The following is a 25,787-nucleotide window of genomic DNA, read 5'->3' as shown; positions in this document are numbered from 1 at the left end:
GCCCCCTTATCTCACTCTCCCGCTGATCAGCTGATTCAGCGCCGGCCATGCTCCACCACAGCCCAGACACACCCTCCTCCTCATCACAGAATTGTTTAATTAGATGTAAATACTTTAATTCTACTAAGTTTAAATGAATATGGATAAGCAAGAGTACTTACACCAGTCATTTAACTAACATCCGTATCTAAATATATGTTTTAAAATGTATCCGTCACTCACTAAACCCCTCCACACACACGCCCACCTTAGTCTTCTGGTCGTAAAACTTAAGTATATGGCTTAACACAGTAAATAGAATTTTAGCACAACAGTGATAACATTGAATAAGTTAAATCACTGTTATATTCATATTATTTCAAATGGCAGAGACATCATTTTGGTGTAGAAGCAACAAACATAAGCCTGTCGAGTATGTTCCCTAGTTTGTGATGAAAGCATAGTAAAATAATAATAATTCCAATAATAATAATAATAATAATGTTTTAGGTAAGTACTTGCGATTTTCTTTTACCATTGTAAATGTACAGTTGTGCTCAAAAGTTTGCATACCCTGGCAGAAATTGTGAAATTTTGGCATTGATTTAGAAAATATGACTGATCATGCAAAAAAAAAAAAAGTCTTTTATTTAAGGATAGTGATCATATGAAGCCATTTATTATCACATATTTGTTTGGCTCCTTTTTAAATCATAATAACAGAAATCACCCAAATGTCCCTGATCAAAAGTTTACATACCGTTGAATGTTTGGCCTTGTTACAGACACACAAGGTGACATACACAGGTTTAAATGGCAATTAAAGGTTAATTTCCCACACCTGTGGCTTTTTAAATTGCAACCACACCATCTTTTTCCAGAGCAGCCTGTATTTCTCCTGAGGTTACCTGTGGGTTTTTCTTTGTATCCTGAACAATTCTTCTGGTAGTTGTGGCTGAAATCTTTCTTGGTCTACCTGACCTTGGCTTGGTATCAAGAGATCCCCGAATTTTCCACTTCTCAATAAGTGATCAAACAGTACTGACTGGCATTTTCAAGGCTTTGGATATCTTTTTAAAGTTCCATAACCTTGTTACGCAGGTCTTTTGACAGTTCTTTTCTGCTCCCCATGGCTCAGGATCTAGCCTGCTCAGTGCATCCATGTGAGAGCTAACAAACTGACTATTTATACACAGACACTAATTGCAATTTAAAAAGCCACAGGTGTGGGAAATTAACCTTTAATTGCAATTTAAACCTGTGTGTGTCACCTTGTGTGTCTGTAACAAGGCCAAACATTCAAGGGTATGTAAACTTTTGATCAGGGACATTTGGGGGATTTCTGTTATCATTATGATTTAAAAAGGAGCCAAACCACTATGTGATAATAAATGGCTTCATATGATCACTATCCTTAAATAAAAGACCGTTTTTTTGCATGATCAGTCCTATTTTCCAAATCAATGCCAAAATTTCACAATTTCTGCCAGGGTATGCAAACTTTTGAGCACGGCTGTATATAAAATAGTATAGAGAGCACAAGTAGAGGTAGAACACACCAAAGACATTATTTATTTATTTATTTTGATCATAAATGCTCAATCTACTCTATCATGCCTTGCTGATCCAGACATGGTACTTACTGAGGATTACCCTCTGTAACACAGGACAACTATGAAATAAATAACTGAAACGCAAACTTTTGTAAAAACCTATAGTTTTAGTTCAAGTTTTATATTCAGTGATCATACAACCTATTAAAATAAATTCAATGTCATAAATTAGAAAGAAAATGGTTGTTAGCAAACAACACACCGGTTTATGATAAGTATCTGCTGTGGTTCGCGATTTGAAGGTGGTCTGTTTTTTTGCTCTTTGTCCATCTCATTCATTCAGTGGATGAGACTAATCATATTTTTGATAAAAAATATCTCTTTGAATGCATCAGGCAATGGGATGATATATAGGCGAATAGTTTCTGTGTGCAGTGCTCCAACATATAGAATGATATATTTGGTAGTGTGTTGAACAAGACTGTCACCAAGAGGGCATCCGTCTAATGCCGCCACTGCCAAAAGAGAGTCACAGAGGTTAAGCAGAATATTATGGGCTTTGACGAATTCTACGTCGACGAAGTTGCCCACTGCCCCAGAGTCCAGCATGGCTGTAGTAATGACCTCCCCGAAAATGTTAATATCACAGGTAATTCAATGCATGAAGTAGAGCGGGTTAATGAACAACAGGAACTCACCGTAGTGGGGTGATGCTGAGATGGTCTGGCTGGGCAGGAAATCCGTAGGTGTATACAGACACAGGTGCTGCTTAACACGATGACCTCTCTCCTTAGAGGTAAGGTGAGTGTGTCCAATGTGCATGGGTTCAGTTTCACTCGGGTTATATGAAGCGGTAGGATGTGTTACAAGTGTGTTGGAGGGTCTTCGTGCTCGGAGGAGGTTATCAATGCAGATGGTCAACTCAATGAACTGATCCAAAGTCTTACCCTCGTCGTGACAAGCCAGCTAAGACTGAAGCTCAAAGTTCAGTCCTCTCCATTTTGTTTTAATATTAATTTATACTTAACTAAATTAATAGTATTTACATCTATTTTGCTTCGATCATACTTTTTTTAGAAGTTTGTGCTTAGCATTTTCATGTCATTAATTACGAAGGTCAGAAGTACTGTTCAGGACATACATGATCAATCTTATCTAAAAACTACAAGACCAAACTTCCTCATGTCCAGAAGAGGAAATAGCTGTTGAAGAGGTAAACTGCTTACTGAATAACTTAGTAGAATCTCTAGAAAGAAACCAAAATGTTTAATTATCATTAACATAGTACAATATACAAATAATTTGAAAATAAAATATTCAAAAATTACAATCTTGGGGGGCCTGGCTACCCAGGCTTACTTGCTCAGCGAGTAAAGATGCTGACTACCACCCCTGGAGTTGCGAATTCGAAACCAGGGTGTGGTGAGTGACTCCAGCAAGGTCTCCTAAGCAACAAAATTGGCCCGGTTGATAGGGAGGGTAGAGTCACATGGGGTAACTTCCTCATGGTCCCTATAATGTGTGGTTCTCGCTCTCGGTGGGGTGCGTGGTAAGTTGTGCGTGGATGCCGCGGAGAATAGCGTGGGCCTCCACACACACTAAGTCTCCATGGTAATGCGCTCAACAAGCCACGTGATAAGATGCACGGATTGAAGATCTCAGACACGGAGGCAACTGAGATTCATCCTCTGCCACCCAGATTGAGGCGAGTCACTACACCACCACAAGGACTTGGAGTGCATTGGGAACTGGGCATTCCAAATTGGGGAGAAAAGGGGAGGGAAAAAAAAGGATGTGAAATGTCAAAATAATAGTAGAGAGAATTATTTATTTAATCTTTCTTTCATCACATTCCCAGTGGGATGTGGAGGTCCACAATTTTTTTTTCTGAGGTCTTGGCTGATTTCTTTTGATTTTCATGACGTTAAAGAAAAGAGGCACTGAGTTTGAAGGTAGGCCTTAAAATACATCCACAGGTACACCTCCTTTCAGAAGTTAATTGGCTAATTGTCTAAAGGCTTGACATCATTTTCTGGAATTTTCAAAGCTGCTTAATGGCACAGTTAATTTGGTGTATGTAAACTTCTGACCCACTGGAATTGTGATATAGTCAATTAAAAGTTAAACAATCTGTCTGTAAACAATTGTTGGAAAAATTACTTGTGTCATGCACGAAGTAGATGTCCTAAACGACTTGCCAAAACTACAGTTTGCTAATATTAAATCTGTGGAGTGGTTAAAAAATTTGTTTTAATGACTTCAACCTAAGTGTATGTAAACTTCTGACTTCAACTGTATGTTGTCCTGGGCCCTGGCTGTGAATTTTAGTGATGGCCCTGCCTGTAAATAACAAACAGGTGTTTAGTGCGGTTCAGACATAGTTAATTTGGCTTGAGCCAAATCTACTTTCTTCAGTGAAGTTAAATCAGTAATTAAGTTTCCCGGTCCTTATAAGCCAGCTGTCTTGCTTTTAAATGATAGCTGTTGTTTCTAATGTGATTCTACCACCATTTGGCTCTCTAAGTTTCAGGTGGGCTATCACTATTACAAGTTTTTTTTTTTTTTTATATCAGACTGTTGACAGTTGACATGGCAACCCTGCCAGAGTCAAGCTGTACCATAGCAACCTCATAGCTTGTGTTACTAATCGACAGTTCAGGTTTCCTAGCTATCAGAAAGGTGAATCATTTGCTATTAAACACATGGAAAATGCTAAGATAAAACTGATCATGTGATCATAGTGCTGTCTGACCTGGAAAAACACAGTAAAAAAAAGTTAAATTGTCTTGATTAAACTGTAGATTATTTTCCACTCCAGTGCTGTTTTTCATTAGTGATTTTTAAAAAGACATTAAACAGCATTAGGCCTAACATTTCCATGTGACAATATGTTCTCTTTTCGTGTTAAAGTTACTGTGTATTTAAATATAAATAATGATATTACTGAGTGATACTAATGAACTACACGTACACTACACATTATATTGTTGTTAATACTATGGTAATCCATAATAGTAGCATGTAAAATACTTATAACACAGACACTGTACAATAAAGAGTGAAAATGTTGCATTGTTACCTTAAGGAGCTATTTCTAAGTGATAGAAATATTCTACCCTTAAAAATGTTGTTGCTGGTGTAACCTAATGTAGTCAGGTTAATTCGGTTATTTAAAATAATATTTTTGATTTGAACAAAACCAGTTAAATTAGATGCTAGCACAGGAAGGACAATTTTTAGGTTACCTGATTAAACATTTTATAGTGTTTAATAAAAAGTGACTAAACACACAGGCTTTGAATTCAGGGATTGTATTAATACAAATTTGTTTGCAATGAGTATTTTTGTGAGAAAACATCATACTAAAGATGCACATGTTAAGTGATTGGTTAAAAAAATTAGTTTATGCAATAATGTTATTTAAGGGTATTTGTGTTTATTTAACGGTATATTGTGGTTTCAGGTTTCCATTCCTTTCTTTATCTATTTATTTAACAGAACTTAAAGTTTAAAGTTTAGTCAACTCAGAAATGAAAATTCTGTCATCTTTTACTCACACCCTCATGTCATTCCTAACCTGTTATGACTTCAGTGGAACACATTTTTATGCTGCTCTTTCCTAAACAATAAAAATGAATGGGGAGTGGGGCTGTCAGTCCATAACATTCTGTATAACATCTCCTTTGGGTTCCGCAGAAGAAATAAAAGTAATACGGGTTTGGAGTGAGTAAATAATTACAGAAATAATGACTAGATTTCTAGGAGTGGGAGAGATGTTATCTACACAAGCAGGCACAGCTTGATGTCATCGTACTGTTTCACATGCCTTTAGGACAGTCAGATGACATTTTGACGACTATGAAACTTGATAAGGGCTAATGAATACCCAGACAGTCAAACAGAACAACTCCAAATGACTGACAAGGTTCCAAAAATCCCCATTAGTTTATTTTTCACAAGCAATTATTCCAACTGGTCAATTAACATGACTAAATGTACAAATAATTCTGAAATTATTTCGTTTTGTCAGATTTAAAGATAAATGTTCCATTGTCATCAGAGTGAATATGTAAAAGGAGTGTGTTGGGTATCTACTGAAGGTATCTCCAACCATTCATGTAAATTTCATAGTCTCCGCTGCTTACAAAAATATGCTTTTTAGATGTATCAGATTAGGCTAAATAACATCAAGACATCTTAGTTTGATTGTGTTTTTATTTTGTTTTTCTGACATTAGAAGAGCAGATAAAAGGTAAACCATTAATAAAATGACCCATGGTGAACTGACCATGACGAATCCTTTTTCTGCTATAAGTTAGGCAACAAATGAACTCTAAATCTAAATCTCTCTCCCTGTTTCTAACACTCTGTGGTCACACAGCTAACATTCTACAAAAGTCCAGGGTCTGACTTTATATTGGGTTCTTTAACTACTATTTCCTAACATTAAAATATATAGAATACAATGTATTTATTTTGTAACTACATGTTGTTCTGCTAAATTCTCACAAGATTCACATTTGCTGCTACTGAGGTTGAATAGTGGTAAGGTTAGGGTTATAGGGTTAGGTTTATGGAAAGGATTAGGGTAGGGTTAGGGGTAAGTTTAACAGTGTAACTACAGATGTAATGAAATGCACACACTTTAAATGCAAAAAAAAAAAAATCAGGCTAACGAATGCTTTGCGTGTGGTTGGTGAGTTCAAATGGGCTTTCAATATGCAAAGAAATGCAAAACCCACTAGGCCACATCCTTGTCAAGGATCTCTATTCTCATTAGTTCTTAAAAACAGGTAATTTCATCCATATCTACATGTATTAAATCTTAAAGGGATACTTCCCCCAAAAATAAACTCAACAAAAAAAGAAACTTCCCTTTTTCAGGACACTGTATTTTAAAGATAATTTTGTAAAAATCCAAATAACTTTACAGATCTTTATTGTAAAGGGTTTAAACAATGTTTTCCATGCTTGTTCAATGAACCATAAACAATTAATGAACATGCACCTGTGGAATGGTCGTTAAGACTAACAGCTTACAGACGGTAGGCAATTAAGGTCACAGTTATAAAAACTTAGAACACTAAAGAGACCTTTCTACTGACTCTGAAAAACACCAATAGAAAGATTCCCAGTGTCCCTGCTCATCTGTGTGAACGTGCCTTAGGCATGCTGCATGGAGGCATCAGGACTGCAGATGTGGCCAGGGCAATAAATTGCAATGTCCGTACTGTGAGATGCCTAAGACAACGCTACAAGGAGACAGGAAGGACAGCTGATCATCTTCGCAGTGGCAGACTACGTGTTACAACACCTGCATAGGATCGGTACATCCGAATATCACACCTGCAGGACAGTTACAGGATGGCAACAACAACTGCCCGAGTTACACCAGGAACCCACAATCCCTCCATCAGTGCTCAGACTGTCCGCAATAGGCTGAGAGAGGCTGGACTGAGGGCTTGTAGGCCTGTTGTAAGGCAGATCCTCACCAGACATCACCGGCAACAATGTCGCCTATGGGCACAAACCCACCTTCGCTGGACCAGACAGGACTGGCAAAAAGTGCTCTTCACTGACAAAGGGCTCTTTTGTCTCACCAGGGGTGATGGTCGGACTCGCATTTATCATCGAAGGAATGAGCGTCACACCGAGGCCTGTACTCTGGAGCGGGATCGATTTGGAGGTGGAGGGTCTGTCATGGTCTGGGGCGGTGTGTCACAGCATCATCGGACAGAGCTTGTTGTCATTGCAGGCAATCTCAACGCTGTGCATTACAGGGAAGACATCCTCCTCCCTCATGTGGTACCCTTCCTGTAGGCTCATCCTGACACGACCCTCCAGCATGACAATGCCACCAGCCATAATGCTTGTTCTGTGCATGATTTCCTGCAAGACAGGAATGTCAATGTTCTGCCATGGCCAGCAAAGAGCCCGGATCTCAATCCCATTGAGCACGTCTGGGACCTGTTGGATCGGAGGGTGAGGGCTAGGGCCATTCCCCCCAGAAATGTCTGGGAACTTGGTGGAAGAGTGGGGTAATATCTCACAGCAAGAACTGGCAAATCTGGTGCTGTCCATGAGGAGGAGATGCACTGCAGAACTTAATACAGCTGGTGGCCACACCAGATACTGACTGTTACTTTTGATTTTGATCCCCCGTTTGTTCAGGGTCACATTATTCCATTTCTGTTAGTCACAACTTGTTCAGTTTATGTCTTAGTTGTTGAATCTCTATGTTCACACAAATATTTACACAAGTTAAGTTTGCTGAAAATAAAAGCAGTTGAAATTGAGAGGACATTTCTTTTTTTAGCTGAGTTTATATATTTTTTTTATTATTATTTACTCAGACTCATGTTGTTCTAAACCTGTATGAATTTCTCTCTTGCGTGGAATACAAAAGGAAATGTTAGTGGACTGACAGCTTCAGTCCTCATTCACTTTCATTATATGGAAAAAAAAGAGCGGTGTCAACACTCTTCACAATTTCTCATTTTCCACAGAAGTCAGTCAGTCAGGTATGTAAATGATGACACAATTTTCACATTTGGGGGGGGTGAACTGACCCTTTAATATCACGGAAAAACAAATAAAAGAAACAACTGTCGTGTATGAAAATAACATTTGAAAGAGAGAGTAAATATTTTCCCCAAAAATTATATATACAAAATTAAACACAGCAGGAACAATAGCTTTAATATTCCAGTGACTAGGCTATGTTTTTTCTGATCAATTCTGCAGATTTTCACTTTCACTCAAAAATGACCACATACAGTCCACAAATGCAAACATACACACAGGTAGCAAAGGTGGAGCCCAAACAAAAACAGGAGCTCATGGACTAACAGGCCTCCAACTGGCCAAACAGGATCTTCCCTTCCCCCGCTGCACTTCTGCACATACTGTATTTACTAGGTGCCCTTTAAATAAAGCTAGCACATTGCTTTGACAAGATGGAGCATATCTAATAGGAATGCTGTAAGACAATGTGCAAATTTTCATTAATTCCCAGTAAAAAAAATTATATTGCTTTAAATAGGACAGTATATGACTTTCTTCTGCAGAGCACAAACTAAGATTTTTAGAAGAATATCTCAGCTCTGTAGGTTCATACTTTGCAAGTGAATGGTGACCAAAACTTTGAAGCTCCAAAAAGCACATAAAGGCAGCATAAAAGTAATTCATAAAAGTAATCTTTTTATCTAACAGACCAAAATGTAACACATTTTTCACTGTACATTTTGGCTTTGCTGTCTCTAGGCACGATCATAATTTCAATCTCGATTACACTTCCTAGCGCTTGACGCATGTGCAGAGTGCTAGATGGCACTTGAAATCAAGATCACCAAGGAGACTGCTGCTCTCACAATTTATAGTGAAAAATTTTACATTTTGGTCTGTTTTGACCCAAAAACCAATTGGATGACTTCAGAAGACATAGATTAAATCACTGGAGTTACTGATTACTTTTATGCTGGCTTTAAGTGCTTTTCGGAGCTTCAAAATTTTAGTCACCATTCACTTGCATTGACCAACAGAGCTGAGATATTCTTCTAAATATCTTTATTTGTGTTCTGCAAAAGAAAGTCACACATCTGGGACTGTATGAAGGTAAGTAAATGGGATCATTTTCATTTTGGGTAAACTATTCCTTTAAATTTTCTGGCAACCAGAAACCAAGCACATTTTAATACCTTTTAAGTCCAATATGTTTAGTTGATGCCATTTGGAAAGACATCTCTCAAAGGTTAGCCTATACATTAGGCCAAGTAACCTAATTTAGAAATCATGACCACAATAGCTTTATGACCCTTCAACCACATTTTTCTTTCAGACAAACTGATGGTAACAAATACAATAGTGAAAAACATCTGAGACTCTGAGAATTTGGATATATCAGTATTAAGGTTATCTCATTATCTAAGTTTATTTTAGATTGATGCTAAACCAAGCCGGAGAGTTAAATGTCAGTCTGAGTGGAAGATGCCCCCTGCTAACTATAGCTCGCTCATATCGCTGCCGGTTAAATATTGATGAGGAGGCCGTTAAAAGTAAGCAGGTAAATCTTAAGATCTAGTCCCACACGCTCATTAACCTACAGCATGCCTCTTTGTTTCTAAATCTCCACATGTGGCCCTTATTATCATGGCAACAACATCTTAAAGTATTAAGGTGGCAGGACATTCTTAAATAGCGACTTAATCATATTATTTTATTTTCACAGCTTAGGAAAAAAAAAATAAAAAAAAATAACTATCACGCAGGTCAGCTAAATTTCGATGTTTTGCCGAAACGAAACAAATAAAATGTCAACGAAAAGCACGAAAATAACTTTGAAATGTATTCCACCTAAGCAATACAAAATACTACCCCGCCGTATAAATAACTTAAGTCAGGTTTACTGTTGAGTGCGAAACCTGTTTCTAAAACGAAACGCCGCCCTTCGCTGCTTACCTGTATACGCCCGGTCGATGCCTGAATGAATGCCAAATACACGTCCACACGCTATCTTGAGCCTCTGGAACTTTTACATAAATCCACATATGATGGTAGCCGGTTAAAGTTGCCCGTTAGCCTCAACAGGCGAGGTGTTTTCCCCAATGGCTCTGAGATGGGGGCGTTGTGTATCCGAACTCCAGAGAGGGCGGGATATGCGAAACCTCAATTCACAGTCACTAAAGGGAGCGGTCGAGTCAGTATAAACGCTATTACAATAGAGAGACTTGGCCTAGACTCAAATCCCTTGGGAAGGATAGATGCATTTGCTCTTTCGACACATATCTGCATGTGAGGTGCGTCCTCATAACGCTTCTATTTAGTCAGAGCTGTAGCCTGCTATAAACATGATGATGAAGTTAACAAACCCTGTTACTCACAGAGTTGTTGTACTTGATAACTTACTTAATTTTAACATCATTGTCATTTTTATTTGTTAGAAAAGGATCACTTTCATTACTCAGATGAATGCATCATAGTTGTTATAGTTCTTTTAAGGAATAGTTCACCCAAAAATGAAAATTTGCTGATAATTTACTCACCCTCATGCCATCCAAGATGTGTCTGAGTTTCTTTCTTCATCAAAACAGAATTTAAGATTTTTAGGATTTCATTTCAGGCCTTCTCCTTTAAACAATGCAAGTGAATGTACTCCATTTTTTGAGGTCCAAAATGCATATTTAGGGTGCATAAAAATAATCCACACGACTCCAGTCGACAAAAAGTTCTTCTGAACCCAAACGATTGATTATTTTTAGAAACAAAACAATACTTATATACTTTTTAACTACAAATGTTCGCTTCCATACATCTCTGTGATGCATGCTCATGAGAGGGATGACGTAAGCTCGTTGGTAAGGTCACGTGTCACGTGGAGGAGGCAGGAAGCGCGTCATTGTTTACAAGAGAAGGAGCGCTGTACAAAAGTTTAATTGTCTTTGCTGTAGATTTGTATTTGTATAAGTGTATTGTTCAAAATGGTCGTTTGGCGTGTGTATCCTGGATGCTTCAAACCCCAAAGAAAATGCACGGATGGAAAAATACAAACTTTTCATCGGTTACTTATGTCACGCTCCTGTTCTACCCACTCTGTACGGGACTCGAACCGGCATTTCTGGCATGGGAGGCGGGTGCGCTAACAAGGAGGCTAAAGGCTACTGCCTCAAGCATCAGTTGTTATTGCACCTCTTGAGGTCAGGAGAGTGAAGTTTATACACATTGCACAGCTATTTATCAGCTGGCCACGTTACACCTATACATGATCATAAGCAATTGAAGCTCTGGCTTATCGCGCTGAACCTGGATATCAGTACACCCCTACATTCTCTCAAATATTGGAGGTTGTACAGTGGACATTTTACCCCTGAGGATTTTAGACCATCGAAAGAAACAAAGCGTCGATATCTGAATTCATCGGCTGTGCCCGTGCTGTTTTTCCAGCAAACTCAGGTATGTGTGAAAACGTTGTCATTGTCACGCCTCCCTCGGGCTCTGCACCTCCCTCAGCACTCCGCTCCTCATCACCCGATTTCTAATTCACTGCACCTGCACTCAATTCAATTGCTTATCACTGCCTGCATAAATAACTCACCTTCACACCACTTTACTGTCAAGTCTCACACAAAGGACTCTAGTTTGACCATGTTGCTTTCTTGCAGTGTTTATTTACCTGTCTGTATTTGCTCTTGATCTTTGTCGATATCTGTTTAGTGTTTACCCTGTTGTTTTGCCTGTTACCTCTTCTTCAGTTTGTGAAGCTTCTCTTTTGTGTGATATCACCTGTACCATTGATCTCACTGTGTAAACCCTGTAAATCTTGTGAATCTCAGTAAACGCTCTCGCACTTGGTTTCACTAACTACAAGTTGTGTGTCTTGAATTCCTAACAGTCATATGGCCTATATATTTCTGCTAAAGAAAAAGCACAAGTAGATGACGCAACGGCATTGCTCCGAAATAAAGGATGGTTATTTACTGCAGTAATGTTTTTTTTTTATTTGGAAATAATTTTATTTATTTATATATATATATATATATATATATATATATATATATTGTTATGAAATTGTTTTGGACTGTTTTGGTTTGTGAATGGTGCTTGGTCTGTGGTCTGTGCAAGTTTCACTTGTAAACAATGACACGCTTCCTGCCTCCTCCTCCACATGACGCATGACCTTACCAGTGAGCTTAAGTCATCCCTCTCATGAGCGCGCGTCACAGAGATGTACGGAAGCGAACATTTGTAGTTAAAAAGTATATAAGTATTGTTTTGTTTCTAAAAATAACCAATCGTTTGGGTTCAGAAGAACTTTATTTGTCGACTGGAGTCGTGTGGATTATTTTGATGAACCTTAAATATGCATTTTGGACAGTCAAAAAATGGAGGACATTCACTTGCATTGTTTAGAGGAGGAGGCCTGAAATGAAATCCTAAAAATCTTAAATTCTGTTTTGATGAAGAAAGAAACTCGGCCTAAGGGTGAGTAAATTATCATAAAATTTTCATTTTTGGGTGAACTATTCCTTTAAATACGATTTTGACCAATTAAGTGTTCTGTAATGTCAGTGTTAAATATGTAGTTGATCAAACTTGTTAATAGTAAATTATATAGGCCTACTAATCAATAGTTAATAATGATCAAACAAAGCTAGACCACTGATGTAATCTCAAATACTCAAACTTGCAGTTTCCAAAACATAAAAAATATAGAAAACATACTGTACAATATAGTCAGAGTCAGACTAATGCTGCCTTGTCCGAATTATCCTACTTCCCACTTCTGAGGTGGTAATTATGAGCGTCACATTCAAGTGCTTTGTTGTTGAAAAGAACAGGAAACATGGACGAAGCCAGGTTTAGTCATTTCTTAAGGAACTTTTATTTTGAAACCATAATACACATTACTCAGTTAGCTTGCTGGCGATAATGGAATTTTGGTCAAATACAAGCTATTTTCACAGTGTAAAAATGTTCATGTGCAACTTCTGAATGGGAAACGCATATTAACGGTAATTACAATAGCACGTGGGGTCGTTCATGTGCAACTTCTGAATGGGAAACACGTATTTACAATAATTCCGATAGCACGTGAAGGCAGCATAAGATTGCGTTCACACTGCAGCTGAATGTGGCCTAAATCTGAATTTTTCACTCACATGTGACACAAATATGTTAATTGGATGACAGTGTGAACAGCTGAAATTGCTTTGAATCTGACATTTTTAAATCCGACCTGGGCCACCTTCATATGTGAAAATAAATATATATTTTTTTTCCCCAATGTGCCTTCAGTGTGAACAGCCAGATCTGATTTAATGTGATTTTTACATCAATCTAACTCAACATTTGTCATTTGCGTGCTTGATTTTCCACGCCTGTTATGGTATAAAACTTTTAGTTCCGAGTCATTACCTTTCTAGTTCAGTTCCTAAGGAAGGAAAATACAAGTATAGGCATCAACTGTTGGGTTCAGTGATTCGTTTGGATTTAACATGGTAAAAATACGCAAGAAAAGATATAGAGGTAGATTTATGTAACAGTGCCCTTTACTTGCACCCCTCGTGCAGAAAACACAGTTTTAAGGCTATATTTCTCAAACTGTATCAAAATGCAAATGTAGAAGTCAGTCAAATCTGAAATAATTATAGATAATAACTCTTCTTACCTTCGGTTTTATGGTGTTTAGCTCGTAATTAATATTACACATTCTTGAGCTTTGATGGTAATTAATGTCCCAGCTCCGGTGAGTTTGTCGGTTTGTTCTGTGTGTTTTGTCATTTTCTCTCCCTCATGTTTTGCAGGTGCTGCCAGCATGCATGATCAGTGTTTCCATGGGAACATTGATTGTTCCCAGGGGAACGCTGATCATGCCACTAATTGGCATGCTAGCAGCACCTGGTTCTCCACTGATTCACTCCCTACTTAATCTCTTCGTGTTCTCAGTATCTTTGCTAGATTGTTGTTTGGTGTGAAGTAACTTACCTCACTCTCTCTGCCTAGTTTGTCCTGTCTTGTGTATCTGTTTGGTTGCCCATCTCTGCCCACGTGTCGGGAGTGTGGTTGCCTTCCAGTTTGCTGTACGCTTGTTCTGCGCTCACGAATCATCAACGGAGGATTCCTCATCTCTGCCCGTGTGTCGGGAAAGTGATTGCCTTCCTGTCTGCTGTGCGCTGTCATATGCGCCTCACTATGTTTCAATGGAGGCTCCTGACTTCCACGATGCACACACTCGCCTATGAACACACTATTCATGGATTTGGCCATTGTGCGGCCACAGCGTGCGCATCCACAAACTTCGCACTACTGCAGCAGGTGCCGGGATCATCGGTCTTCGCCAGCACAGTTGAAGTGAATATTTATTGCTGATACATCCTTTGATCTGTTCCTCTGCTCTTGGTCTCTTTGTCTTGCTCTCACTGTCTTGACAAATTAAATTCCAAAGACTGCAAATGAGAAAAATTGAAAAGATATAATTTATCAAGACTGTCTTTCTCCATAACTTGCTGATATAGGCCAAGTTATTATTAGATACTGCATATTAAGTGTCCTATCCATGTTAAAATGAAAAATTATGGCTGATTACAATTTTAATTATAATTAAATTATACTTATTATAATAATGAACATGGCAGGGTTTGTTATTCGCAGGTAGTGTTATACGTAATTTCACACACAAAAATCAGATTTGAACAGGAGAGAGAGAGAAAGAGAACATGTGGATTGTTTAAATCATTGATTTTCTTCAGTGAGTGCAGCTCAAGTTTCTGTGCAGTGTTTCTGTGTGTGTTATGCAGTTCAGAACACCCTACCCAACATACATATGTACACCATGGCTCAGGGCAAAAATTTTACTATAAAATGCCACTCCATTGTTTTTTAATCTCCAGATATCTGTATACACTCACTGAGCATTTTACTAGGAACACCTGTACACCTACTAATCAACCAATTGTGTGGCAGCAGTGCAATGCATAAAATTATGCAGATATGGGTCAGGAGCTTCAGTTAATATTCACATTAACCATCAGAATGGGGAATTTTTTTTTTTTTTTTTTGCCTCAGTGATTTTGACCATGGCATGAATATTGGTGCCAGACGGGCTGGTTTGAGTGTTTCTGTAACTGCTGATCTCCTGGGGTTTTCACGTACACAAGTTTCTAGAGTTTACTTCAGAATGGAGCCAAAAACAAAAAACATCCAGTGAGCGGCAGTTCTGCGGACGGAAATGCCTTGTTGATGAGAAAGGTCAAAGGAGAATGGCCAGATTGGTTTGAGCTGACAAAGGCTACGGTAATTCAGATAACCACTCTGTACAATTGTAGTGAGCAGAATAGTATCTCTCAATGCACAACACTTCAATAGCAGAAGACTATGTTGGGCACTTTATTAGGACCATAGTGTTCTTATTAAAGTGCTCTGTGAGTGTATATCTCAGAGGCAAATGCTGTTAAATATGAAGGGAGATAAAATGTGAAAATTGTTCTTTTAAAAAGTTTTCTAGCAGACCGTTCACGATATCTTGTACATTATTTACAGCTTCTTTTGTATGTGATGTTGTTTTGATTATTTTGTTCAGATTGCAAATTTATTTAAATTTAAGTATTGATTCAGTTTAAGTATTTAACATAAATTGAACAACAGTCTGTGTTTAAAAATATGGTTGGAAAAAAATATGGAAGAAATATATACATGAAAATAGATTTGGGGCAAATGTTGACTTAATAAAAACATATAAACATTATAAAAACTATTTCTGACACTAGAATTAATTTAGACTCTAGAATAAATAAATAAAAACACTAGTAATCATAGCATAGAATTTCAAATGAAACAAAACAAAATAGATCGTCTCGTTCCCTCCATCAGGGAACAGAGGTTACGAAAGTAACTAGGACGTTCCCTATCTCTCACTCACTCGATGTTGTGTCGATGTAGTGACACTAGGGGTCCCTATACGAAACACCACAATAAGCTGAACTGTGTTATGTGGACTGATGGTGCGAGACGGGCAGACCGCTGTATGCCTTGTAGCCAGCGGACCAGGTCGTCACGTAACCTCCCCCAACGCTCTTATGAGCGTGGAACGGTCCTTTGGGAACAAGTCGACTTGCCCAACAAATAGGGACAGGCTAGCCCATCCGTGGCCTCTTTTCCTCTTTTTTTTCCCCAAAAAGAGTGGAATTTTGTTTACCAGCTGGGGGCCATAAGTGTCTACGTCGGGGGGTGTCACTCCCAAGGGGAAGACAACGCGGAGACCACACCCTGCCTCAGATATTTTGAGTGGAAATACGTCACATGGTCTTACCGAGTCTTGTCGGAAGTATGTCATGTGGAGAAGTCCCATGGTAGGTCCTACCCAAAGGAGGAGGAGCTCTACAAACACGGTGACCCAAGGAAGGTGCAGTTTACTGACAGGGAAACGATTCAGCAGAAGATATATCACATGGGGTCACCTATGGGGAACCAGCGCATGTGGAGCACCTACCCCACTACAGGGCTTAGTTAGCACATGTACTGGGCCAGCAGTGAGTTTCTCCGCAAACTCGTCTGCCACAGGGCTAAGGAGGAATCATCCAGGGATCACAACTTGTGAACACGACTGGGAGTCAAAAGCGCATGTCTTCACCTCAGGGGAGGGGAAAGGCGCTATGCGCAAGTGGTACACCCGGCCAGCTGTCCCGGAACTTACCTGCTCATACCTGACAATACACGGGACGAGACTGGCTCAACCCGGAGATTGTAGAACCTCGCAAAGGTGTTGGGTGTTGCTCAGCCTGCTGCTCTGCAGATGTCTGCCAAAGAGGCGCCATTGTTCAGGGCCCAGGAGGCCGCCACACTCCTAGTATAGTGGGCTCGTAGCCCCACAGGGGGCGGCACGTCCTGAGCGTGATATGCCATCACGATGGCGTCAATGACCCAATGGGCGATCCTCTGTTTGGAGACAGCGCTCCTTTTCCATTGTCCGCCAAAGCAGACAAAGAGCTGCTTGGAACTTCTAAAGCTCTGCATGCAATCCAAATAGATGTGTAAAGCACGCACCGGACACAGCAACGCCAAGGCTGGGTCTGCCCCCTCCAGGGGCAGCGCTTGCAGGTTCACCACCTGATCCCTAAACGGGATCATGGGAACCTTGGGCACATAGACCCTGAAGGTCTACAGAGAGGTCCCACGAGGGGATGAGGTGTGGTCTGGAGGGATTCAACCTCCTAGCGCCTCTCAGGAACCTGATGATCAGGTCATGCTTCCCCAAATACTTAGCATCTACTGCATTGTGATGTGCCGAAATGGCGGCTACATACACCCTCTTGCAGGAAGGAAAGCACCAATCTGACTGTGCATCTCTGGGGGTCTTCGTGTCGGGAAGAACACCACTTAGTGAACAGACGCCACCTCAAGGCATACAGGCGCCTCATAGAGGGAGCCCTAACCACCGCAGGCCACTTAGGTCTTCCGTGTCCCATCCAAGGGCCAGACGTGGAGATTCCAGAGGTCTGGTCGCGGGTGCCAGATGGTGCCCTGTCCCTGAGGAAGGACTTTCTTTCTTAGCCGGGGGGGGGAGCAGTGTGAGGTCTGAGAACCATGTCTGGGTGGGCCAGTAGGGTGCTACTAGCCCGACCTGCTCCTCGTCCTCCCTGACCTTGCACAGGGTCTGTGCAAGTAGGCTCACTGGGGGAAACGCATATTTGCATTGTCCCGGGGGCTAGCTGTGTGCCAGCGCGTCTATACCGAGGGGTGCCTCGTCAGGGCGTACCAAAGCAGGCAGTGGGAGGATTCCCGGGAAGCAAACAGGTCTACCTGTGCTCGACCGAATCGACTCCAAATCAGCTGGACCACCTGGGGGTAGAGTCTCCACTCTCCCCTGAGCGTAACCTGTCGCGGTGTTGAGGTCGCCCGGGATGTGAGTGGCTCACAGTGACTTGAGGCACGTCCTTTTTGAGCGAGCGTGCTGAGGAATGGGTGGTCCGTGGGGGGTTACCCGGCAGAGGTGCTCCCATTGAAGACCCCAAAGTGCTAAACGACGCAGCCTCATACCCGTAGGTAGAAGGACCGAGGCGGGGAGCCGCTGGGGTGGCTTGCCCTCTTACGAAGGAAAGCCGCAACCGCAACGTTGCCATAGTCATGTTCTCGCAGTGAGGACATGACCCATCTACGAACGGTGTCTCCGTGTGGGCAGCGTCCAGACACGTAAGACAGCGATCGTGGCTGTCAGAAGCAGTGAGATAACGACCACAACCAGGAATAATACACAAACGGAAAGGCATATTTAAAAAGACGTTCCGTGAGTGCCACTCTTTTAGATAGAAAATATACTCTTTTTGTTCTGCTGAAGCGCCCAGGGGCGTTCTCTGCACTTCACGGGTGCAGAGAGGGAGAAGCTGCTGAAATGCGCCGTAGATCCAGCAGTTTGAGGTGAATATTGGAGGGATTGAATTCAGTGCACTGAATACAACTGCTCGGCTCCGAAGTGAAAATCTGAATGAGTGGTTGCGAGCCAGCTCCTTTTATACCTGTATGTCCGGGGAGTGGCATGCAAATTCCACTCACCAATTCCCAATGGCCTTTTTTCAAAATCAGAGGTGTTTGGGGCTCCCAAGAGTGACCCCTAGTGTCACTACATCGACACAATGTCGAGTGAGTGACAGATAGGGAAATATACTGCTACACTATGTTTTGTTTTTTTACTTTGAATGAAGCTCCCTGGTCATTTTATCTGCTAAACTGTAAAATGTAATTTTTTTTAATGAGTTTGGTTTCTCTTGCAGGTATCACTTATTTGATGCTAAACATACCCCAAGACAAAACAGAAGGAAATGTTGTCTTATTAAGTTGACACATTACTAAAACCTCACAATCTTAGAGTATGCAGTGTTCAGCAAAGTTATTTTTCCATATGGTAGTTTTGTAATGCATGTAATAACAAATGCAGTCATAAGTGTGATTAACAATATGGGAAATTATGAGTGTGTTAGAAGGCAAAACTGTATAACATGTTAAGATTTCCTTTGCTGACCATAAGATTACAACTTTCCAGACAACAAGACGTTTGCCAGATGTAATAAAGCAATAACATTCGCTTAGTTTAGTTGCAACATAACTACTAAGGACATTAATTCAAAGACCTACAACCAGAAATGCTTAAGGGATCATCTAGTCATCCTAAACCTACAAAAAAACCAGTGCAAAATGTCCTTTGTCCCATCAATAAATTCCAGGTTTGTTTAATGCACATTGATCCACTGTTAATCATTATTCTTCTGATTCAGTACAGACATAAATATCCTCAAACAAGTTTTCTCAAACAAACATGTCTTCTTCAAAACCACCCAGGAGAAAAAAAAGAAAAGAAAGAGAGAAGCGGACTGAAATATGTAATTCATGCAACCTATAGGGAAGAGTAGGGGATTATGCAGAGCTCTTTCACCACAGCCAGAGAGAAAAAGAGACAGACTTTCAGTGTCATGACTGATGGGTACCAAGTGGTATTTAATTGGAATAAGTAAATGGGAATGCACAAACTGATCAAATGTATACATTAAATGATATGTAAGTCGCTTTGGATAAAAAGTGTCTGCTAAATCATAAATGTAAATGTAATTGAAAACATTGAACACCGATTTACTTACTCTCTCTCTCTCTCTTTCATATTGTTTCCAATGCAACATCGAGTAATATTTATGTATATTAAAATTATTATCATTTTTACTGCTAATAGTAATAAAACAGGCCATAAAATCATGTTGAACCTGTAGGTTACCTAGGGCTGTATTTTCAGCGTGTTCACATGGTAGTGAAAATGGTGCACATATATCCAAATTTTAGGCAAAATAATAATTTACATTAGTACACAGCTTCTGGAGAGCTTGAATGGTACAATGTTGGAACTTAAACTGTGCAGTTAAGGATCTACAGTATTTGTACCTGATCTGACCCTTAAAATTACTATTGTTGGTATAACTTAATGTGGTCAGGTTGGGGGGCCTGGGTAGCTCAGTGAGTAAAGACGCTGACTACCACCCCTGGAGTTTGCAAGTTCAAATCCCAGGGCATGCTAAGTGACTCCAGTCAGGTCTCCTAAGCAACCAAATTGGCCCGGTTGCTAGGGAGGGTAGAGTCACATGGGGTAACCTCCTCGTGGTCACTATAATGTAGTTCGCTCTCTGTGGGGCAGAGAATTGTGCGTGGATGCTGTGGTGGATGGCATGAAGCCTCCACACACTTTGTCTCTGCGGTAACATGCTCAACAAGCCACATGATAAGATGCACGGGTTGATGGTTTCAGATGCAGAGGCAACCTGGACTCTACCCTCCCTAGCAACCGGGCCTATTTGGTTGCTTAGGAGACCTGGCTGGAGTCACTCAGCACATCCTGGATTCGAAATTGCGACTCCAGGGGTGGTAGTCAGCGTCAATACTCACAGAGCTACCCAGGCCCCCCTACAAACAAACATGTCTTCCCCGGAACCATCTGCAGCAGTAGAAAAAAGGACAAAAGTGGACCAAAATATGTAACATTTAATATAAGAAATATGATTTTTCAACATGCTACAATTTGGGACTCAAAGTCTTAAACACCCCATGAAATCGCTTTTCCTTTGTTGATGTATCTCCTATTGAAACAGGAATTGTGAGACATATAGAATGGCTCATCCCACTTTTAATAGCCAGTAGTCTTTTTCAACATGGTACAATTTGTCACTCAGAAATATTAAAAATGTGGTTGTTGCACATTCACGAGCATTATGAAAGAAGCTTGTTCACAGTGACTTTCATTAACACAAGCTTCTCTCATCATAAGGATGATGAATGAACAACAGACATTGATATTTTAGCAAAGAAAGACTTACATTTTCAGTTGTTTCTCCTCAAACCTATCCACAGTTTTCCTGATTAACCACTGGCGCCATGAAGATTCAAATTGCCGCTGGGCTGTTTTCTGATTCTGGTCTCCATAAGAAACCAATACGAGCATTCCAGATGTAAAACAACAACCATTTTAAGTGTTGGAGTAAAAATATATCCAGGCTCAACTTGTACAGTTATAAGTCATAACAACTTGAAGTAGTTAATGATATCAAGGAAACTCAGCATCAGCATTACATAATTCACCCACTCCTTAAACTTCATGGAGCTACATGCTTGTTTTCACCATTTTTACAAAATTTAGTAAGCATCACATTAAATATCTAAACATCACATTATCCACTAAGAACATATGCAGATTCAAGTGAAAACACTGGAGACTGGAAAACGAAAACAGTCATCCGCTATGAATCATGAAACACTTCCACGTTCAGTAAAATGGTGGATCACATGCTTTTTAAAGTCTTGGAATATGACTTTTATGATACTTTTGGGTCCATTTTTAAGCTTTAAAGAGAAACACTATTGTAGTGAAGATGCCGGGGCAATTGTGTTAAGATCCATGTGCAGTTTAGTAACAGAATAAATAGTAAAACAAAGTAGCAAAATAAAGGGAAAACAAAAGGCAGGCAAGGGTTCGGTACACCGGCAGACAGTCCAGAAAGGCAAACCAAGTAAATCCGAGAGGCAGAGGGGTAATCCAGTAAACAGGCAATAAATCCAAAAACTCACAAGCAGGCTGGGAAATACGAATAACAGGCAGGAGTCAAAACACAGGGTAAACAGGAATGGTAAATAACGCTCAGAAATGTTGACTAGGCAAACAAGATTTCACACTGAATGCGAGAAAACAGGGAACTTAACCAGAGTTAATGTGGAACAGGTGTGAGAGTAATCAGTATGAACGGAGGATTATGGGAAATGTAGTTCGTGAAAAGTTAGTACTCTGGGTATGGCGACCTCTGGAGGCATACAGGAGAGATAGCAGGCACTGCAGGTATAACGGGTTTCTCGGAGGCGCCGCGGGTTTGAGCAGGGAAACATAAAAGGTGGGGGAAACACGGTAATTAGCAGGGAGTTGAAGTTTGAATACAGGATTGATTTGACGAAGTATCTTGAAAGGGCCAAAATACCTGGGACTTAGTTTCTTGCACGGGAGTCGCAGACGAAGATCTCGGGTAGATAGCCAAACCCATTGTCCTGGAGCAAACTTAGGGCCAGGGCGCCGATGGAGATTGGCCTGTTCACTCTGTCAGTGAATGGCATGCTGTAAGTGGACGTGAGCTTGATCCCAGATAGCCTCACTGTGCTGCATCCAGTCGTCGACTGCAGGTACATTGGATGGTTCACCGGACCAGGGAAAGAGTGGGTGTTGAAAACCTAGGATGCACTTGAAAGGCGTGGTTCCGGTGGCTGGTTTGAACAGTGACTTTTGAGCATATTCTGCCCAGGGAAGGAAACAGCTACAGTCGTGCTGGTTGACTTGACAGTAGGCCCGGAGGAATTTACCAAGGTACTGATTTAGCCGTTCAGCTTGACCATTGGATTGAGGGTGGTAACCAGAGGTTAGACTCACATTGACATTGAACAGTTTGAAGAATGCCGACCAGACTCGGGAGGTGAATTGGGGGCCATGGTCGGAGACAATGTCTTCGGGTAGGCCATAAAAGCGGAAGACGTACTGAAACAGGTTCTCAGCACATTCCATAGATGAGGGGAGTTTGGGCAGAGGGATGAATCTACAGGCCTTAGAGAAGCGGTCCACCACGGTTAAGATGGTAGTGAAACCCTGAGAGTTGGGTAGATCCGTGATGAAATCCACTGCGATATGGGACCAAGGACATTGAGGGGCAGGTAGAGGCTGAAGGAGACCAGACGGGAGCTGTCGAACAGATTTAGAGGTGGCACACACATTGCAGTTTTTTACATAATCAGTGACCTCAGTCGCTAGGTTCTCCCGCCAAAACCGGTTTTGCACTAACCTGCAAGTAGCTTGAGCACCTGGATGTCCCGAGCAGGCCGAGTCATGAACCCACTGAAGAACTCTGTTGCATAAGGAGCTGTAAACAAAGACCTTATCTGGAGGGCAGTCAGCGGGAGTGGGTTCTTGGTTCTGAGCTTGGGTGATGTCTGCCATTATGTCCCATTGTACAGGAGTGACAATGAGAGTAGGTGGGATAATGGAAGTCACAGGGTCGTTGCCAGTAGTGGACCCATAAATGCAGGATAGGGAGTCGGCTTTGTGTTCTTGGAACCAGGTTGAAAAGTGATGGTGAAATCGAACCTGGAGAAGAAGAGGGACCATCCAGCCTGATGAGGATTTAAGCATTTAGCAGACTGAATGTATTCCAGGTTGCGATGATCCGTGATTACCAGAAAAGGATGACGAGCTCCCTCTAGCCAATGTCTCCACTCCTCGAAAGCCACCTTCATGGCTAAGAGTTCTCGGTTGCCGACATCATAGATTCTCTCAGCAGCAGATAATTGCGTGAGTAGAAAGCACAGGGATGGAGTTTGGCGGGAGATCCTTGTCGTTGGGAGAGTACCGCACCAACTCCTGAATCAGAGGCATCCACTTTCAGCACAAAGGGTAGAGTAGGGTCTGGATGATGGAGAATGGGGGCAGTAGTGAAGCAACGTTTGAGGTCATCGAAGGCTTGACGGGCAGGAGGTGTCCAGTTTAGTTTCTGGGCTTTAACACGGAGCAATGAAGTGAGTGGGGCAGCCACCGAGCTGAAACCTTGGATGAACCGTCTGTAGAAAAGAGCAAAACCAAGGAAGTGCTGTAGTTCTTTGACAGACACCGGTAATGGCCACTACAAGCACGGCTTGTACCTTGGAAGAGTCCATGGTGACCCCCTCGGCGGAGATGACATACCCCAGGAAAGAGATGTTCGACTGGTCCTTTTCAGGGAGGATCGTTGTGGTGCTTACAGTAGGGAGAGAGATGGGTTCAGGAAGGTTGAGGCAAGACTGGAAACAGGAAGTACTCCAACGAGTGATGTGTCCATCTCTCCAGGAGATCTCAGGGTTGTGAAGTCTCAGCCATGGCAGGCCAAGAACAATCGGGTTCTTAGTAGAGTGAGTGACTAGGAACTGAATTTCCTCATGATGAAAAAGTCCAACTTGAAGACGAATGGGTTGAGTGATCTGTTGGATCTTGCCAGAGCCCAGGGGTCATCCGTCTAGCACTGAGACATGTAAAGGAGGGACACAAGGGACAAAAGACAGTTTTAGATTTGTGGCGAGAGCCAGGTCAATAAAGTTACCTGCAGCTCCTGAATCTAAAATGGCAGACAATTGATGTTCACTATTAAGAACATGCAAAGTCACAGAAAGTTCAAACTGATCAATACGAATTAAAAGTTCTAAACTCACTGCCATATCCCCCTTCCTAGGGGGACGAGTTGGGCAGGCAGCCAGTAAATGTCCCGACTGTCCGCAGTAGATATATAGTCTCTCTCGGAGATGGCATTGTCGTTCCTCGGAGGAGAGAGAGGAACGACCCACTTGCATGGGCTCGTAATGACTGGTTGCAGCGATGTCAAAATGAAGTGACTGTAGAGAACTGACTGGACAACGGGCTTTGATCAGGTTATCCAGGTGAATGGCGAGTCTGATGAATTCATCAAGAGATCTCCCCTCATCACGACATGCTAGTTCAGTTTGAAGGTCAGGATTTAACCCCTGATGGAACAACAGCTTCAAAGTGTTCTCCACCCATACAGTTTGCGCTGCTAGCATGTGGAAGGATAAGGCGAATTCAGCAGCAGACTTCCCTTGTTTTAAACTCAATAGAAGTCTCCCGGGCCCTTCCCACCCTCAGAGTGCTCAAAAACCTCCTGTAAATGAGCTAGAAAGTGAGACAAGGAACCCTTTAATATGTTCTCATGACTCCAAACTGCTGTAGCCCAGTCTAGTCCTTTTCCTGACAGCAGTGATACAATGAAGGAAACACAAGCTTCATCATTGGGATATATTAGAGGTAGTTGAGACAGAAAAAGCTCACATTGTAAGAGAAATCCTCGACACTTACTGGGTGATCCTTCAAACTTCTCTGGAAGCGAGATTAACAATGGCTGTAGAGTGCGTTGTGCTGCAGGCTGAGTTGTTAGTGGAAACCCTCTTCTGAGATACTTGCAGGTTTGGCTGCATGGATTTAAAGAGTTCCTCCGTGATTGAGGTGAGCTTGCACAGCTGCTGATGGTGACTGGTAAGCATGGCTGCTTGCGCTGAAACAAGCTCGTGTGACTGTTGGAAAGCTGCTGGATCTAAGTTAGGCGAAGTCTTCTGTAGCGAAGACACCGGGGCAGTTGTGTTAAGATCCATGTGCAGTTTAATAACAGAATAAATTGTAAAACAAAGTAGCAAAATAAAGGGAAAACAAAAGGCAGGCAAGGGTTTGGTACACCGGCAGACAGTCCAGAAAGGCAAACCAAGTAAATCCAAGAGGCAGAGGGGTAATCGAGTAAACAGGCAATAAATCCAAAAACTCATAAGCAGGCTAGGAAATACAAAGAACAGGCAGGAGTCAAAACACAGGATAAACAGGAATGGTAAATAACACTCAGAAATGTTGACCAGGCAAACAAGATTTCGCACTGAATGCCAGAAAACGGGGAACTTAACCAGAGTTAATGTGGAACAGGTGTGAGAGTAATCAGTCTGAACGGAGGATTATGGGAAATGTAGTTCGTAAAAAGTTAGTACTTTGGGGATGGCGACCTCTGGCGGCGTACAGGAGAGATAGCAGGTGCTGCAGGTGTAACAACTATCTTCTGCCATTGTATTGAATAGACTGTGTGCAATATTTATTGAAACATCTGTTGTGATCCGCATGGAAACTTGAATTCTTTCAAGTTAATTATGACAGAAGTTTCATTCTAATTCTCTAAA

At 41.3% G+C, this 25,787-nt stretch overlaps 1 protein-coding gene and 1 long non-coding RNA gene across 3 annotated transcripts in view; one reads left to right on the top strand and one right to left on the bottom strand.

The window, feature by feature from the left end:
* The window catches only part of LOC127444375 (2-hydroxyacylsphingosine 1-beta-galactosyltransferase-like), a 69,577-nt gene extending 59,423 nt beyond the window's left edge, over positions 1 to 10,154 (bottom strand). For both annotated transcript variants that reach the window (XM_051703704.1, XM_051703701.1), the window contains exon 1: positions 9,990 to 10,154. The gene's annotated coding sequence lies outside the window, so the exon portion shown is untranslated. The remainder of the gene's footprint in view (positions 1 to 9,989) is intronic.
* Positions 10,155 to 10,164: 10 nt separating this feature from the next.
* Positions 10,165 to 25,787, top strand: part of LOC127444386 (uncharacterized) — a 50,493-nt gene continuing 34,870 nt past the window's right edge. Inside the window, exons 1-2 of the long non-coding RNA XR_007897802.1 lie at positions 10,165 to 10,327; positions 14,031 to 14,378. This is a non-coding gene — a long non-coding RNA (uncharacterized LOC127444386). The remainder of the gene's footprint in view (positions 10,328 to 14,030; positions 14,379 to 25,787) is intronic.

This window comes from Myxocyprinus asiaticus, chromosome 7, assembly GCF_019703515.2.
Source record: "Myxocyprinus asiaticus isolate MX2 ecotype Aquarium Trade chromosome 7, UBuf_Myxa_2, whole genome shotgun sequence".
Taxonomy (NCBI): domain Eukaryota; kingdom Metazoa; phylum Chordata; class Actinopteri; order Cypriniformes; family Catostomidae; genus Myxocyprinus; species Myxocyprinus asiaticus.
The sequence above is the reverse complement of the archived record's forward strand: the minus strand, read 5'-3'. Positions and strand labels throughout refer to the sequence as shown.